This window comes from Columba livia, chromosome 6 (genome assembly GCF_036013475.1).
Source record: "Columba livia isolate bColLiv1 breed racing homer chromosome 6, bColLiv1.pat.W.v2, whole genome shotgun sequence".
In the NCBI taxonomy this organism is placed as follows: domain Eukaryota; kingdom Metazoa; phylum Chordata; class Aves; order Columbiformes; family Columbidae; genus Columba; species Columba livia.
In genome coordinates, this window is record NC_088607.1 from 13,645,337 (window position 1) to 13,658,032 (window position 12,696).

The 12,696-nt window shown below is 41.7% G+C and overlaps 1 protein-coding gene across 2 annotated transcripts in view; it reads right to left on the reverse strand.

Annotated features, from left to right (window-relative positions):
* Window positions 1-12,696, reverse strand: part of NEURL1 (neuralized E3 ubiquitin protein ligase 1) — a 155,789-nt gene that overhangs the window by 104,012 nt on the left and 39,081 nt on the right. The window lies entirely within an intron of this gene.

Consider the following 12,696-nt stretch of genomic DNA (forward strand, 5'->3'; position numbering starts at 1 on the left):
ATTGCAGGAAAAAAAAAAATCTCTACTGACTCTACTTTTACTCTGCTTTTAAGGTGAATGAGTTTAGTGGCTGATCTCAGGGACACCACTCCCTATGCCTCTGTAGTGGGTACCTCCATCACAGATACCCCCAGAGCCTCTAATGAAGGAGCTGCATTTGGTAAGTCAGAAGTGAGATGTTAGAGGGGCAGAACAGAGAGATACAGCACTGATGGAAAACACCTGCCCTATTTCTACAACTAGATGAAGGCCATCCTTTGAACCATAAGGGAAGCTTAAAAAAATCCAACAGACCCTGAAAGAAAGATTTTTAGGTTACACACCTTAAAACAGAAAAGACAACACAATAGGATGGGCAACACTTGTGCAAGCTGCCTTTAACGCGACAAGTCTGCTGGGACATCTTGCAGCGACACAGAGCAGACACCTTCACTTCGCTTTAGACTAACAGGCCTTTCAGGAATTTTTATCACTCATTTCAACAGCAGCAGCTTGCACAAATGGACTTTAGCATTCAATTAGTTCCCATTTCAGAATTAGAAAAAGGTATTCCCATCACGGCTGCGGACTCTCTACCAGAATCCTGGCCACTCTTAGAGTGGCTGAATGTAACAGTCCTGATCCATTTTCAAGAGAAGGAGCATTTTGTTGTATTATTCCGTAAAAACAAAATCCACCTTCTCCAATCAGAACAGGGTGCCCTCCATTTCAGACATGACTTGCCCATTTTAACAACAGGATCCCATTAAGTTGCTGTCCCCAAGCCTACCAGCCTACACGCTAGGGCGAATGCAGAGTGGGGGTAGCGAGCACTACTTTGTGCCATTATACAAATGTCCAGTAACAATAATGGCTAAAAAGGCTGAGAATTTAAATGACTTAGCATCTAAGTGAATTCACTGGAAATACTTTCAGTTGTCTTTTTTTGCCTAGCAGATAGCCTGAAGATATGCAGAGACTGGAAAGTGCATTCAAGATGCTGAATCTGATGTTGCTGTCTATTTACGTCAGTACAATTCCCAAATCAAAATACTGAAGCAAATGGTCTTCCCCAGGAAGCAGATGTTTGAGCACAGCGATGGGGCCCAATTTAAGAACATAGATACAACTAAAATGTTTTCATTATGTCAAGGCTCCGACCACCTCTAATAGAGACAAGTTGTGAATCACAGAAAGGAGATGATTCCACCAAAGACAACATGAAAAATTGATTCCCTTTTCTCCAAGAGCGGACTAGTGGAATTTTAGGAGAGCATTTTGCAGGGAGGTGCTGCACAGCAAGCCAGCATCTGCTATTTTTAAAAGCAGCAGTAGTGTTCTCCAAGCCAGTTGCATTCAGAAGACAAAGTCTCTACAGCTCTTTTGCACAAATAACTATTTTGTCTTATACTTGGTTCCCAATTATGTCTGCAAGTGCTTCCCTACTTCATAGTAGTGAGTGAAACAGTACTTGTGAATGACTTGAGGAAGCAAGAAAACAGCAGTTTCACTGCATGCTGCAAAATATGAGGACTTTCCATTTGCTTCTTACAAGTTCACTGCCCTCACACCTAAAAATGTATTCTATTATTTACATTTCATCAACATCCTGAATCAAAGGAGGATGAAGGCACTATTTTGACAGGCTCCATACATAGTTATGGATAGACATTCCCTTTCCTTTGGATCCAGTTCTACAGCTGAAGCTGCACTACAGGACAACACTGGCCCACACAACCCAGCCAATTCCAGGGCACGCACGGGCACTCTTTAGTTATGCAATGGTTTACTGCCACTGCGTGTAAGGCAATGTTTTGGGTTACACTGTGCAAACAGTTTTATATTGTTGTCTTGCATGGGTAAATAAGAGACCATGGCAGCCTAGCAACTTAACTGCAAGAGAAGATGAGTTCAGAAGTAAATTAATAATTGTGGTTTTAAGAACTGTTTTCCTTTCCTCACTTGCGATCTAGTTCTTTGCAAGATCAGAAACCATGACTCAAAAGAGCTGGGTTCTATTTCCAGGGCTGGCAATGGTTTTCTGACCTTGAGTGTCTGTTTCTAAGTTTCTAAATTTACAAAATAGAGATGATAAATTTCCTCCACTTTGGACAGATTTAGAGATCTTCAAATGACAAGTGCTATATAAAAGAATATCAGTTTCTGCCAGAGTACCACTTAATAGATGGCCTCTTAGACAGCAAAGCAGCAGGCAGAGTAAGCAGTGCCTAAGCAAGTCATACGCCCACTTCAACCGAGAAAAAAGTAGAACTTATCTCTTAGATGAAGTCAAAGACCCCTGGGCAAGAGGGAAAGGACTTTTCTACCCCAAAGATTTGATAAGTGGGGATCCATCAGTAAATATTTTGTGGAGATGTATTAATTGCTACTGATTTATCACTGATGTTCTGGCTCAGCACAGCCCTGATATTTTCTCTGCTGTCATCCTGAAATTAAGACAGTGACCGATTTGCCAGTAAGTTGTCTCTGCAACCATATCTTCACCACCATTTCAACAATACTGATTTAACTGCTGTATCTACAGCAGAACAAAGTCTGTGCTTGTGCCATAAATGAAAGGGGGTTGTAAACTGAAACTGGAAACAAGGCTTTAAATTACATGTAAATTCTCACCAAGGTTATAAAAGGGCCACTTGAATATGAAACAGAGATAGTGAAAAAATCCTGGAATAAACTTTTAGAGAGAGAAGAATCCATGCCAAATGGAAACACACTAAGTGTAATTTATAATGAACAATGTGTAAAAAGCTATCCAAATCATGGAGCTCAAAATGAGAATAAACAGTGATCTTCCAAAAGGGAGAAGTAAAGATAAGCTAAGTATCTGCTAAAAGGCTGAACTTTGAGTAACCCTTGTTGAATTAGTTTGTAATATTCAAAGTCAACCCTATGTTTCACTAATGACCAAAAAGGACTGTAGCAAAATTAGTGCATACTTCAATATGGGTAACCTGGAATCCAGTACCTGTCATCAAGTACAACAGAAAATGATTGTTGCTGTGCAGTAAATTATGTAAAAAACCAGACATGCAATCCACTTCTGCCTACAAGGAGCACAGCTGATCCTGCAAGATAACTGATTTGCCCGACAAGATGGAAGAATGCCTGCAGCCACTGAACTACTGCAATACAGAGCAAACAAATGAACAAAAAAAGCTGAGCCTCATTCTGAGCACACATCGTGTATTCATCCCCATCTGAATCTGCACAGGCATCAGTGGAGGTCAACATGATGCATTTCACATTTCTAAGTCATCAGGTGTAAATGCCTAGAAGAGAGTTGCCCACAACAGAAAATGATAGAGAATGCCTCTTTGAAGTATTTTTACACACTTCAGAGTGTTTTCACAGTTTTTAAGGCTCTTTGACAGACCACTTCACCACTAAATGGTGGAAGTGAAACTCAAGTGCAGAGCAATGCTATTCAGGTGTCAGAAAGAAGAGTGCAAGGAGGCCATCAGAGCACTGTTAGACAGCAGTGGAGAGAGCAGCCTGGGTGGCTGGGGAAATGCAGTCCCCAGTTGGAGCTGGGAACCCCCAGGTAGGGGGTAAACTGTTCAACCATCATGTTTATTTTCAGAGTAATGACTGCCTTTCAATCGTTTTTCTGCTTCAGAGGGCACAGGTCTTGTGTCCTTGGCCTAGGATGGGTTTACTTCTTAACTAGGTAGACCCTTAAAATATAGTCATAAAGTGATAACTTTAACATGGAAATCTTTCTGCCTGCCCCAGTCTTCTCCAGACCTCCGGGAACAGGAACCATCATCCAGCACTTAATGCCTTCCTTAAGGCTATTAAAATATTCACTGAGTGCTGATGCCAACATCTGACCAGCAAGCAGCCATCATTCCCACCACAGGAATGAGGAAATGTGCAAACACACTAGAAATATGACCTGTGTCACACTGGTATCAATCACCTCTCACCAAAGAGAGCAGCCAGCACTACAGTGAATGAACCACCCAGGACAACAGGGCTCTTGCTGTGGTCTGTAACTCCATGTTGCTATTTCCCCAAGGCTTCTAACAGAAACCAAAAGGTGAACTCTAGAGAGTCAAAGACATGTCAAGTCACACAACTGCCCATTGCAATCATTAAGCATAGCAGCAGAAATTGGCCAACTCAACAAGTATCTCAAGCTTCTCTTGCCAGGTACTTGAGTTTCCAGCAGAGATGCTGCAGTTTCTTCCAAAAATGTTGCCTTCTTAAACAGGACAGATTGTTGTGGAGATGCTAAGAGAATGTCAATCCGCTAAATGTCAGAAAGATTTTTACTAAACTAGGAAGAAAAATAGACAGGAATTGCAGCAACATAATTAGTAACAAAACTTTAATTCTAAATGTTTGGATAACAAGGCTGATTTAGAATCAATTGCTGAAGCGGGGCAGCCAGGAGGCCAGATTAAGATTGTCTTTACATCAGTGGAAATGCAGAGTAGCTTCACTGAAGCCAATAAAGTTCATAATGCTGCAAGTGTCTCACGCTTTACAGTTTGTTAAACACTAATTTGATGCAGATACTGCCTTGATTTTTTTTTTTTTTCTTAATCATCTTCTTATCTATTATGAAATGCACCAAAGCCCAGGAAGACTGAAGTACTTCAGAGGCAGGGGCTGAGCAAGGAACAGGGCTGAGCAAGGAACAGGGCTGAGCAAGGAACAGGGCTGAGCAAGGAACAGGGCTGAGCAAGGAACAGGGCTGAGCAAGGAACAGGGCTGAGCAAGGAACAGGGCTGAGCAAGGAACAGGGCTGAGCAAGGAACAGGGCTGAGCAAGGAACAGGGCTGAGCAAGGAACAGGGCTGAGCAAGGAACAGGGCTGAGCAAGGAACAGGGCTGAGCAAGGAACAGGGCTGAGCAAGGAACAGGGCTGAGCAAGGAACAGGGCTGAGCAAGGAACAGGGCTGAGCAAGGAACAGGGCTGAGCAAGGAACAGGGCTGAGCAAGGAACAGGGCTGAGCAAGGAACAGGGCTGAGCAAGGAACAGGGCTGAGGGTGCCCAAACTTCAAGTAAACTGCTTGTTTCAACCTTTGAAAACTCAGACCCCAGACTCCTTTCCTACATATGGTCTCCTTTTATAATAAGCAGTTTCTTTGATGAAAGATACTGAACAGAGGTAAATACCTTCAGAGGGCAATTAGTTCCTGCTTGAATGATTGAACCAAGGAGCTGGACTTCAGTTAAGAAAGCTGCTCTTTTAAAATGTATAGGTTTCCATAACTCACAAAAGAGTCAGCAAATCACAATCGGTATCTGAAAGTTATCTTGTGAACTGATACATCTTACATTTTACACATTATTCATATATAATCTGTAGAAGAGGGTCAGTAGTTGAGTGATACCAAGATTTTGAACATCCTCCAGCCTAAAAATGGCTCCCAGTGCCCCAGGTTCTTAGATTGAATCTCAGGTCACAAGGACTAAGCCATGGCAGTGCACAGAAAAGCAGTTGTTTTTGATTGGACTAAAATGTTATCTTCTTCCCCTTGAAATTGTTACTACCAGCAACTCTAGACCCTGCCATCACTATCTCTTGCAAAGGAAGCAAGACCATAAATTTTAGCCTCCATTCTCATGTCAGGAAGGGTCTTTTTACAACAGATGAACAAGAGTGGCAAAAGAATTAAAAATAAACCAGAAAACATGAAAATAAAGCTAATACAAGTCGATTTGGGCATTCAAAAATGTATTACAGAAACGTACCGCATACAGTCTCAGACACTTTCATAATCTCTTCTTGATGACTTTAACATGGTATTCTTGGATGAGTCAGTGGGACATTTGCCCAAGTAAAAACCTCAGGATTGCACGGGTCCAAAATTATCTTCACCAAAATCCAGGGAACTTTGCAGCCGTGATGTGGTCTCACAATGCATTTTGTATCATTCCAAAGATGAATTTTGGCTCACCAAAATTCTTTGGCTAGTTAAAACAAGGACAAAAATAGTTGTGTCTACCAAACTGAAAGGAAAACAACAATCTCAAAAGCCATTTGTCTTTACAGTAATTTCAGTGCTTTGTTACAAATACAAAGGTGGCATATGGCATTCATACATGGCCTTCATCACTCCTCGTAGCAGTTCGTAAGACATGTTTGGGAGGAATGTTCAAGATGCAGGTTTTGGTTTCTGAGTATGGTGCAAGGAGATGGGGGAGGGAAGAAGGTGTCAGGCACTAAAGGAGGAAAGCAACAGGATGGGGGTTGGGTTTTTACGTCTGTTGAGGTTATGTTTTATTAAGAATGAAATAACAGACAGTAGCACTTTCTAAAGGATCACTACTGCCTTATACAAAGAATATCAACTACGGCAACTGGGGGAAATGTCCTTGTTTCCACGTCCTTTATTCACTTTTCCCATACTATCTTATTCATCCCTCACCTCACACTGTCACCCCTGTTTATCTTTGCCCACTCTTTTACTACCATCTTACATGTGTTACTGCAAGGAAGGGAACTCAGCAATTCTGTGAAACCCACAGACTCCAAGGACCTAAAACCACACAGGAACACTTAGCTTCACATAGCAGAAGGTCTCACTGTACCACGATGCTGGCTGTTACCCAGGACTTCCCGCACACCTGGCAGCTCAGCTGCTTTTACAGCATCTTTTCAGCAGCTGCACAGAGAGTTTCCTTGGAGCAAAGCAGCTCACGAGGCCAGTGACAGAAGCTGAGGCCACCTGGCCCAGAGCCGCACCTAATGTCACAGAGGGGATTTTAGCCAGGCTGTCCTTAAGAGGATTAGGGAATCATCTCCTTGCAGAAAACAACAGCCGCATCTGCTGCTCCAGCACCAAGTCGCTCTTATCTGCTCTGCTCGGTCCCCACTTCTTCTAATATTGCAGGATCTTGCCACATAACACAGGTGCTTGCAAAGAACAGAGGTTTGGATACAGTTGGACAGTGAGCAGCAGATCAGGTGTATTCGGAGTGATCAGCAATTAGCTTCATCTATCACACAATACTTTAAACAGCACTGCTCAGAGCAAATAAACACGTAGAACTGATTTTCAGAGGCCAGATATTCACAGCAGGCTGGATAACGCTGAGCAGTCAAACTCCTGAGGCTTCAGAGAGGAGTTAAGAGGATTGTGGTGTGTTCAAAAACTGTGAAAATTTGACCAATTATTTAAGGTTTAACTCATTTAAGCTGCTAAAGCTCAGCTCTCAAGTGATATTCCCAATATAGTTCTTGTATCAGAGACAGAAAAATATTCATTGTGTCAGGCATAAAAAGGAATAAAATTATACCAAGCCAGTACTTCTGAAAGGAAAAGGACAGGAAAACAAATTTAGTAAGGCAAGACCTAAAATCTGCCTACTTTTCTCAGCTATTTGGACACTAAGATACATGCAGACCAGACATCTTGATTTTTCCTCTTTTCCATTGGCAAGAGGTAAGATCAGCAAGGTGTCTATAAGTTGCTTTTATGGATTTTACAGATAGCAGCGTTTTCACTTTTTAGATTTTACTGCTAGAGTTACAATTTAGATTTCAGCTATGATTTTGTAAAAGAAATCCAGGATTGCCCATTTGAACTCTAAGCAGTTCAATCCTAATCTTATAATATAATACTCTTCTACAGGATTGAGCACCCTTTCACCTCCAAGGTGGTCCCACCAGGTCAGAATTAAACCACCAAACTCTTACTTGTCCCATGGTGCCACTGCAGTGCACACACATTTTGCGTGGATTAGCGATGGACTTTCTCTGCCAGGACTCAGCCCGTAACAGTCAGCAGGACCAGCCTGGATGTACAGTGTGTGTGGGGATGGATGTGAGGGAGCAGGGACAGAGCATGCTCCAGCATGCACAGGGCATGAGGCACAGTGAGGAGCTGGAGCTGGTGGATGTTGTCTGACTTGTTACTAAAACCTCCTGTGAAACAGGTTTCTCCTGCAGTAACCCATCCTAGTGCTTATCTACCCTCACCTCTAGAAGTTTTTTTCCCAAATATTTGAGTAAATATTCCACTGAAGCTGGTTGCCCCTTCCCTGCCCCTGAAGGACAGGGGATGGCTCTGGTTTTTCTCACAGCCTTCCGTAAGGAAGACTTTACCTCCTCAAAGGAAATTCATCCACTTCTTTCTAGTTTTCCCATTGGAAACAGCTTCCTCTGCCTCATTATTCTTTTGTTTGCCTCCTCTGGGCTCTATTAATTGTTTCCAACATCCACCTCAAAGCATGCTGGCCAAAACTGGACATGTTATCCCAGCTCAGCCCCATCACTAAGGTGAACAACTGCCCCAGCCCAGCTCTGTGGCTTCTGACAGTTCCCCTTGAGAATAAAATTTCATTCTTCAGCAGCAGAATTACCCTACTTCTCGCCGAGTTTGCCTCCTAGATCCTTATTGCACTAATATTTATCTGCGCCCACAAATTTCTCTTTCAAAGAACAGCATTGTGCTGATTCTCTTTAAACAACTCTATGAACTTGAGCCTAACTCAGACATTAAGCCACCAAAAAAATAGTCACAAGGGAAGGCATTTTTCAGATAGTCTTTCAAAATATAGCTATTGATACAGTTACTAATGATCAGTTTTTAAGATCACTTATATCTTGTATCTTTGTTTTAAAACGTAGCTGTAGAGGGTGAGATCAATATCATAGGCAGAGGAGTACTGCAGACATTTGATTGATTGAAAGATTTTTTTCTAGGGCAAATTCTTTGCTTTTAAAATGATTCATTGCACCTCAAATAAGAACAAATATTCCTTTAACATCACTCTTGACACTAATTCTGAAGGCTGCTCTTAGCTGCTTTCCTAGATAGCCACTAATGAAAAAGCAGCAGCCTCTTGGACTGGAGGGAGCTGAGGATACGAGTAAAGTTCCCTAAAGGAATTAGGAATTGCTGTGCTAGGTTAAGTCATTGATCCAGTTAAAGGATTGAAGGCATGGGCACATAACCATTTACTTAACTAATTACACCCCAGCAAGTGAGCCACACTAAGTGATGATGTTCAACCTCTCAGCCTGCTGAAAACTGCGGTAAAATGCTATTGCTTCCCTCATCATGGAGGTGAATCTATTCCTGAGGGAAGCTTTGTTAGCAATAATCATTTCAGAAGCATCACCGTATCAAGAGTCTACCCTAAGTGGCATCTTAATTATCACACAAATGATAATCAATACAGAGAGATCGTGACAAGCAGGCTACTTCACCAAATAACTCAAATATTTTAAGACTCTCCAGAAGAATAGGTAAAACATAAAGGAATGTACTGGCTATTTCTTCTTACCAGCTATTTCAGAGCTACCCTGGTGCTGTCAGCTGCAGCACTGCATTTTCTGCACTGGTGCAGCAGCAAGGAAAGCACAAGCCGAGTGCTTTGCTCCTCAAATCCTCAGTGAGGACCTCTGATGTGATCAGCTTGGGAAGTCATTTGGGGAGAAGACACAGCAAATACTTTTGCAGCAGAGGTTCCAATAAGGACAACAGGGAGGGTCTCACTGGGGGTGGATGCCCAACTGGCAGCTGTTTCGGGAGCGTGGAGCCACAGCAGCAAGTGCTTGGCCCAGCAATGCCATCAGCGATGAGCTCCAACCACATCTTCTAAGACCCAAGTGTTTAACTGAAGCTAAGCTGTAATTTGAATGTTCAGCTTCTGAGATCTCCAGTAAACGAAGAAATGCCACATCAGATCTCATCTTCTCACAGAAAGAGGAGTTAAAGAATAGAAATAGTAGCAGCCAGGTGCTTCAGTTCCTCAACTTGATTGCATTTGGCATGTGAAATATAGTAAGTTCAAAAGAGTAATTACAGAATAATGCATATGATAAAAAGGCCGAACTCACAAAAATGAAAGTAATTATAAGCAAAATTAGCTAGGAAAGAGAATTAATGGAAAAATATGACTGATGATTGAGATATTTTACCAGATGTCAGAGAAATGACAATTAAACAAATGTCTGCTCAGAAAAAAAAACACACACACAAAAAACTTGTTTCATAAAATAAATGAGATCCGCTAAAATCCAAACTTCTATGAAAACGTGGGTGAAAGGAATTAGATAGAATTATTAAATAGTTTAATAGTCAGGGATCATTTTAAAAGCTGACGGAGAATAGTGCACATTCCATCAGTCAAATCCATTAATATGTGTAAGCAGCTGAGCTGATGGGAAGAAACCAGAAGCCATGAGGATATTCACATTTTCCAGTAAATACACTCCATGGAACAGATGCCTCTGTGTTTGGGAAGGACTTAGCCATAGTATCCATAAGATCATTTGATGGACAGCTGCATGTCCAGTCACATCAACCTAAGATGGTTGCAGCATATCAAGTGAAATCAGAGAACACACTAATTAGGAAATGTAATCACTAGCAAGAATTAATAAATAAAGAAGAGGCACTGGGAAGGCTGGCAGAAGACAGCAGAGGGAAAGCAGTCTCCAAGGACACAAATGTGGTATCTCCTGAAGAAAATAGCCCCTAGTAAATATTAATAAATTCAATGAGGTAAGGAAAACCTGCTCATTTGAAGAATATTAACAATAAGTAATGAAAAGTACATTTGATATGGGTGTGAAAGAGGCTAGCATGAAAAACTGAGTTATTGCAGAGAACTAGGATGATTGCATGATGATTTGGATTATTATAGCCTCTGTGACGATGTATATGACAATTACACCTAAAATACTATACACTCAATACAGCAATTTCCAGTCCAGTTCATTCCTATGAGTGCATTATTTCTGAAGTCAAATCTATATCATCCAGCTAACCATCTCCCACCCAAGATAAAGTCCTTTTGGGTCACGCATCATTTCAGATTCCACAGTCCTGGAATATAGGTATTTTCCAACACGATGAGTACTTTAGCTTCTCACTGGCCCTTGTTCTTGAAAATTACAGAAACACTTGTTAGAAAACAGCATTGCTACCATTTGAATCCACAAGCAATTAAGCTGCAGCACTGTTCTCTGGCTGCACTCTAATTGCCATGCAGAAAACATTTCAGGGTGCAGATTTAAATATTAAGAGGCTTTTAAAGTGTAATCAAATAGTAAAATATTTACAAGCAAGCAATTATTTTAAAGTGTATTACACAACATTAGAAGACGGAATTCAGAGCCCTGTCGGAAAGAGGTGCCTGTCGCAGGGGGGACCCAGCTTTAGCTGCTAACTAGTAACTTTGCCTGTTCTCCTCTTCAAGGTTTAATGTAATGAACACGAACATGCCATGTTAACTGAGCAACGCCTGCTGTTCACAAATCTGCTAAATATACCTTGAATGCAGGCAAACTGAAATATCCAAAAGACACTCTTGTCCCCAATATCTATACAAACTCTCCACTATTCATCCATCCTGCATGACCACCCTCGATCAAAAGAGAAGAACTCAAGAACTCTGGGATGAAATGTTAACAGATGACTCCTCTGCCTTTTAAATGACGGCCCGCTACCTTGAATTTACAACACAACTTGAGGTCACCTGGGTAAACTCCAGAGACACATCCACTAGAGAGCTGTTGAGAACAAACTTGTTTCACAGACTGTCAACATTCTCCACTTGGTCATGATGGAGTGTTAAGCACTGACTATATCTCAGCATCTGCCACTATTCTGAAAAATAGGCAGCGAACGAGAACAAGTGCCCATCGCTATTTGTATGCTTAATTTTCAACAAAAAAAGACAGTAATTGTGTTATGTGTTCACTCAAAAGGATAAAAATACATGCAAGAATCAGAATCAACTGCAGATAGACAGACCAGTGCCTGCTGCAGCCATCAGATAACCATAGAATTAAGAAACAAATCCATACCAGTCACCGAAGCAAGAAAAGTGCTTCAAAATATCTGTATTAGAGAAGAATCAATAGAAGTAATTCCTGTATCAGAAGGGCTCCTACTTACAGCAATATCCCTTTTCTGTAAGGAAGTAAACACACTGACCTAAATTTAGCAATACATTAAATTTAGGAGAAAGTTTCTTCCCAGCTGATTTTTGGTTTGGAAAGATGTCCAGCGAGCCCATGGTCCAGATGTCCACTGATTACACAGACAAAAGACAAAGCCAGGCAGGACTCACCCATGTTATCTAAATGTATCTAGAATTAATTAGGGCAGCACCCATTTTCCTTATATTTAGTGGAATGCACAAATGAAACATTTCCATCTGTGTGCAAAAATTAGTGACGTCTATCAAATCCCTTATTTCCTGCAAAGAAGGAATATCACAGCTGAGCCCTGTTCCGGTTGAATTCAGTGACAAGACTTCTACTAGTTTGTACAAGACCAAGAGTGGATCTTCCCACACTGTGGGTCTGGAGCAAAGGAGCCCAACCTGATCATGGGCTGCTCTTCCAACATAGCATGAGCAATGCTACTTCAGCAAAAGCTCCCCAGTATATCCACAGTATTGGCATGAGCCATGTTTCTAGAAGGACCTTGGACTTGGATCTCTCAAGCAATGCAGTAATTGTCAGATTGGGCACTGCTGAGCTCTACTGTTACACAGCAGCAGTGCTTTGTGCTGAACATGGGTGACTAAGAAGAGCTCACAAGAGCTTGCACAGGTTAGGAAAGGAGGAAAATGTGCAAGTGTCATCAGCAGGGACCTGGAAAGGAGAACATCCCACAGGAACAGGGGTGACTGGTTACAAGGACAGCTGAACACAGCAGCCAGACAGACCTGGGGACGACACTCAGCCAGCATCCAGCCATCCTTTTCTGCAGCACTCCACAT